The sequence below is a fragment of the Aptenodytes patagonicus genome, chromosome 2 (assembly GCF_965638725.1).
Source record: "Aptenodytes patagonicus chromosome 2, bAptPat1.pri.cur, whole genome shotgun sequence".
Taxonomy (NCBI): domain Eukaryota; kingdom Metazoa; phylum Chordata; class Aves; order Sphenisciformes; family Spheniscidae; genus Aptenodytes; species Aptenodytes patagonicus.
The window spans coordinates 65,597,746-65,603,992 of record NC_134950.1 but is presented as its reverse complement, the minus strand read 5'-3'; the positions used below and the strand labels follow the sequence as shown (position 1 = coordinate 65,603,992).

The following is a 6,247-nucleotide window of genomic DNA, read 5'->3' as shown; positions in this document are numbered from 1 at the left end:
CTTCTATGACCAGGTGACTCACCCAGTGGATGAGGGAAAGGCTGTGGATGTGGTCTACCTGGACTTCAGTAAGGCCTTTGACACCGTCTCCCACAGCATTCTCCTCGAGAAGCTGGCGGCTCACGGCTTAGAGAGGTGGACTCCGCGCTGGGTCAAAAACTGGCTGGACGGCCGGGCCCAGAGAGTTGTGGTGAATGGAGTTACATCCAGTTGGCGGCCGGTCACGAGCGGTGTTCCCCAGGGCTCAGTTTTGGGGCCGGTCTTGTTCAATATCTTCATCAATGATCTGGATGAGGGGATCGAGTGCACCCTCAGTAAGTTTGCAGACGACACCAAGCTGGGCGGGAGTGTTGATCTGCTGGAGGGTAGGAAGGCTCTGCAGAGGGACCTGGACAGGCTGGATCGATGGGCTGAGGCCAACTGTATGAGGTTCAACAAGGCCAAGTGCCGGGTCCTGCACTTCGGCCACAACAACCCCATGCAGCGCTACAGGCTTGGGGAAGAGTGGCTGGAAAGCTGCCTGTTGGAAAAGGACCTGGGGGTGCTGGTTGACAGCCGGCTGAACATGAGCCGGCAGTGTGCCCAGGTGGCCGAGAAGGCCAATGGCATCCTGGCCTGTATCAGAAATAGTGTGGCCAGCAGGAGTAGGGAAGTGATCGTGCCCCTCTACTTGGCACTGGTAAGGCCGCACCTCAAATACTGTGTTCAGTTTTGGGCCCCTCACTACAAGAAGGACATTGAGGTGCTGGAGCGTGTCCAGAGAAGGGCAACGAGGCTGGTGAGGGGTCTGGAGAACAAGTCTTATGAGGAGCGGCTGAGGGAACTGGGACTGTTCAGCCTGGAGAAAAGGAGGCTGAGGGGAGACCTCATCGCTCTCTACAACTCCCTGAAAGGAGGTTGTAGTGAGGTGGGTGTCGGTCTCTTCTCCCAAGTAACAAGCGATAGGAGGAGAGGAAATGGCCTCAAGTTGCGCCAGGGGAGGTTTAGACTGGACATGAGGAAAAATTTCTTTAGTGAAAGAGTGGTGAAACATTGGAAGAGGCTGCCCAGGGAAGTGGTTGAGTCCCCATCCCTGGGGGTATTTAAAAGACTTGTAGATGAGGTGCTTAGGGACATGGTTTAGTGGGCATGGTGGTGTTGGGTTGACAGTTGGACTCGATGATCTTAGAGGTCTTTTCCAACCTTAATGATTCTATGAAAATCTTTTTTTTCAATGAAAAATACTATTTATAGCAGTTTAAGTTTGCATGTAGAAGTTAGAATTTGAAAAAAAGGGGATAATGCTTGAAGTTCTCCCCCTTATCCTAAGGCTAATACTTGGTCACAAATTCTAACAAAAGAAAGTAACAGTGCCTGCAAATCCTTTCATGTGGCCCATGAGAAGCATCGTCAGGGCCTGCTGTTGCGAGTAACGTTACAGGCTTTCTATTCAGGTCTTGAAGAAATGAAACAAGTGGACTGATTCCACCTTGGTGGATCATGCCAGCCTCTTTTCCAAATGCGAGGAACACATTGTGTACCTTACGAGAAGTGAAGCTGAATTTCTACAGGCTTAACGTTTATCCTTTCTGCTTTTATATTTGGATAACTGAAGACATAATTGTAGCTAAAAAAAAAAAAATTCCTATTGCAAAGCAAAGGCAGTATTTATGTGGACTTTTCAAGGTGCTTTTTTTCTAGCAAAATTATGATCTGTTAGAAGTTACCACTAGAGTGTATTTATCTTTAAAGTGCTGACCCTGCAAATGGCCGCACAACAGGTCCCTGAAGCCTGCAACACAGGAGTACAGGAGCTGTGGATATCTACATGTGCACTGGGCGGTGTCTTCACAGAGGCACTTGAGGAGTCAAACATAATCTTTAGTCAGATCCTGAATAATCTCGAGTTATGTTCCTCTAAAGCCACGTTACAGTACAGCTGAGAAGTGGTAAAGAGAAGTGTGTAACAACTATGGTATGTAAAAGTCTAGAACGGTAGTCAGCCAGCTATCTACTCGTTATCACAGTAGTCACTATCATAAAAATAAATAGTAATAAATGGTCATATAAAGTAATCGTATATAAGCACAAACGATGAAAATGTTTTGCATACACACTACAAAACATGCAAACGAGTGACATCACTTATCTTTCTGTGGGTCTGGCTTTCTAGATACAAACATCAATATGAGCGTACCAATAAACCAGATCTCTTCATTTTTTTTTCCTCGCTGCTGAATACGGAGGTTGCTTGAATCAGACAACCAGATTTTTGACCCATGGATACTGTCTTTTAAGTCTTCAGGCTGTTCCATTCAGAAGATTCCATTTTAAGATAGACCACCACCTAGAGAGAATTGCAGGTGAAGATTAATTTATTTTTCCTGGGCCCATACTCTTCTGTCTGCACATTACAGTGGTGACTTGGCAAAGGCACCACAGACTGTCATTGCTAGCTTGTTCACCAGTAATGAAGCTAGCACAACATCTCTTCATCATGGGTTGGTTGGTTTGTTTAAAATGTATTTTATTTCATTCCACTGCTTTTCAATAGAAGATGGAGTATATAATTAACTTTCAGTATCCAGAACCCCCCCCAAAAAAAAGGCTTGAGAAAGGATGTAGCTGTCAGATCTTACTGGTCCTTCCACTGTGATTGAATGAAACTGTATCATTTGAAGCAGTCCCTGGAATGTCAGGGTCGCTGCCAAATTGGTGGTGGTAACCCTGCGTACAGAACTTGCTGTCTTGTCAGGAAGGCACTAATGCGCAGGAGGCGAGTAAAGCGGTACTAACTCACTCTGGAATTTCTAAGTGTAAAAAAGAGTGATACAAACTTACATGAAATTCACATGAGGGCTCTGCCACCACTTGTTTCTTCACACCAGAAGGCTGCATGTCAGGAGTGTGTCATGTTGAAAATTTTCCAGTTTCTATTACAGAGATTACACTTTCAATTCTAAGTTCAGGAAAAAAAAAGAAAAAAAAAATCCCCTTCAGCTCCACAAATAAAAAGACAAGACATGGCTAGCATGATCTTTGAATTATTCTTACAGATAAAAATAATTTAAAAATTGTAACTGAATCTAAAGGATGGGGAATATGCAGTTGGCTGGCACTTCATGTTATTTCACAGTGAGAGATCACTGAAATGATTTTAAGACAGGTAGCAACATCAGTATTATTCATGCACACGTACACAACGTCTGGTTTCTTTTAAGTACAGCTATATATAAGTCTGTCTGGAGGCTGACAATGCCAAACCTCTCAAGGATTTGTTTTTGTTGTACTGTTTTTTTAATAAAAAGGTAATTCATTGCAGTAAAAGGAGAGAGATTCACTTATTACCCTGTGTTATCTGTTATGTGTGAAGATGTCCAGCTTGCCAGTATTTACAGCTCCGCCACTGTATAATTCATCTTTCGCAAACCCGCAAAGCAAGTTTGTGAAAGACAAATATCTCAAATATAAACATCAAGTCTGGTACATCATGCGTCAATACATTACCTTTGAGATTTAATGTAGTATCAGATCAGATCAGAAAAGAACTTGCAAAGAAAGTCATGCCACGTGAAATACAGATTTAATCCTTAGCTTTCATCTTCACTAAGTCAGCATCTTACCCACCTGGCACATGCATCCAAGTCCTGTTAGAGCTACATCCACTGAAATAAGAACGTGTGTAAACTGTCAGCTTTACTGAAAACATTTCCTAGTTACACACTGAAGTTCTCAAATGCTCATCGGATAAGGAACACGACTGTTTTTCTTTGCTGTCAGGATGCACCTTGTGCAGTGTGTACTTTGAAGCTTAAGCAAGGTTTTGTTGGCTTCTTTCCCCTCCCAAGGGTAAAGTTTCTTAGCAAATAGAATCCAAATTAAATGCCTAGTTATGTTTTTGCAAGCACTTTTACACACCTACTTAAATTAAGTCCACAAAGAAACAGAGCTATTGTTCCTGCCTTGAGGAGTAAGTGAACGTGGCAAGTTTCACACAAAGAACCTGAGAGGAATTCTATAACAAAATGCAAGCATGCTTTCAGATAGTATTTGTGATTTTTAAAACTGTGTGAGAGTAAAGTAACTAGGAACCTCCTCTGTCTCAAAACAACTCGTTCTGCGTGGGTTGCAGAATCAACTGAAAAGCTTTGCAGGAACTGGTGTTCCTCAGGCAGGGCTGGAAAGCCCCGTTACAACAGTCAGTGGCTCTTTCACTTGCCTCATTACAAACCAGTGGAAATATCCAAATGATGTCTAAGCGTCTTGAGTTCAGTTCAAGCTCATACTTCAGTTGAAAAAAAGCTGCAAAGAGCTTGCAAAAATGTATACCACCATGCTTGCACTGTTAGCAGGTCAGTTTGAATTTCCTGGTCTATTTTTATGTAATCTAATGTAGCATTTATCAAAATGACCTGAAATGTGAAGTTGTTCTTCATATATGTTTCTGAAGAATGCAGGTAAGAAGGTCACTGAAATATTTGGCAGTAGAGCTAAGTAGACAAAAATGCACTCTATTAACAAGGAACTGTTCATATTTTTCTATTCATGTATTTCTGTTTAAAATATGTATGTAATGATTTACCTCTTAAAGGACATGCGTCTGCAGCTCAAAATATAGACATATATGGACATATATGGAGTTGGACTCGATGATCCTTAATGGGTTCCTTCCAACTCGAGATACTCTGTGATTCTATGATACCAGGCATAAATTTGAAAATCAATTAAGTTTCACCTTGGGGCAATAAGTATTGGCAAAGTACTACACTTTTTCTCTATGGGAGAGTAACTTGCACCAAAGCTATGGTAATGTGTGCAGTTCTGACTGATTCCAGAGTGAGCATCTTTCTAGAGGAGAAGTCTTCTAAAACCAGATGTTTTTGAGAAAGCAAGTGAAAAGGGGAAGGGATGAGAAACTGCAAATTTTTTTAGGATCCTAGAAAACCCCGTGGTAGAAGATAGCTGGCAGTGAGCATTTCTGTTAGCAGAGGGGGCAGACTCTAGAGGTAGGTGGGAACAAGGGCGTGCAGTTATGTACACTTACCCATATGCAAGTTTTGCACACACAGGCACCCTTCGCACCTTAGCGATGAGCAATGTGGAGATGAGCCAGGGAGGCTAAACAGGATATATAAAGTGAGAAGACTGCATGCAAGACTTTTTTCATGTGTCAGTATTTTAACTTTACGTGTTACTTGGAGGTGGAAGTTTCCAGCAGACACAAGGGGACTGTGGCTCCTCACTGGCACCAGCCACTGTGGCACGGGCCCCTGTGTTACCGGTAAAGGCACCGTTGCACAATATTCCCTGTCCAAACACGGACTATGGACATCCTTAACTAGCAAGGCATTGTATAACATTTTGACAAACAAGCTAAATGCTGTATTCTGAGAGGAATAACTATCAGGAGTCAAAGTCAAGCTTCTTGGGAGTAATGCTACTGAAAAGGAAAACCATAACTATGTGAGTAAGCCTGATCTTCCACTTTCACAGGCTAAGCAGATGGTGACCTGGTTAGTTCTTAGTCTCAGGAGGCTGCTCATCTCTCTGTGCCTTCAGCTCCTATTGTCAGCATCTTACTATTTTACTTATTCTCTATGATTTTAGCTGACTGCCACGTTTTTTAGTCCTCTTTTGAGACATTACTTAAGGATTAAGAACTGTATTTATCTAACATAAAAAAACAACTTTTGCACTTAAGCCCACTGATTTTAAATGGAAATTAAAATGTTCCAATTTCTTATTTCACATTAATAATCAGTAGGAAAATATGATCCCACCCTTGAGCGTTTGATTCCCTACAACATGGATGTACAGCCTACAGGAGGGAAGACTCGGGACGATGTACCAGGGAGACAGGCAGACCTTGACCCGCTATGTGTAGGCACCTAGTGCTATTAGAGGTGCTCTGAGGTGCTGCATTTGGCCGGCTGCCACTCCACTGGCAGCGTTCACACAGGGTTTGAGTTGTGTCTGCCATCCTTGGGGCATATTTCTCAGGTACCATAGGACACCCCCAGTGGCACTAGGCATCCAAGTCTCGATACCTCAATCAAGCTCTCAAAGGTATAGATGCTGCTGTTGGACGTCCCCACAAAGTTGTTTTCTTACTACCTGGGTAGGTTTTATCAGCAAAGCATCCCCTTATATGATTATATGAATAAGATATGTGAAGGAAACGGTACTTAGGTTTCACTGTGAAGAGGTACCCTGAAGTAAACACAAATTAACACTAGACCTTTATCACAGTGTAAAAATTAGTCTAGAA

The 6,247-nt window shown here is 42.7% G+C and overlaps 1 long non-coding RNA gene across 1 annotated transcript; it reads right to left on the bottom strand.

Annotated features, from left to right (window-relative positions):
- Positions 1 to 1,838: 1,838 nt before the first annotated feature.
- Positions 1,839 to 5,090, bottom strand: LOC143156498 (uncharacterized). The gene is made up of 3 exons (XR_012994636.1): positions 5,024 to 5,090; positions 2,821 to 2,938; positions 1,839 to 2,326 (listed from the first exon to the last, which is right to left on the bottom strand). It is a non-coding gene; the product is annotated as an uncharacterized LOC143156498 (long non-coding RNA).
- Positions 5,091 to 6,247: the final 1,157 nt, after the last annotated feature.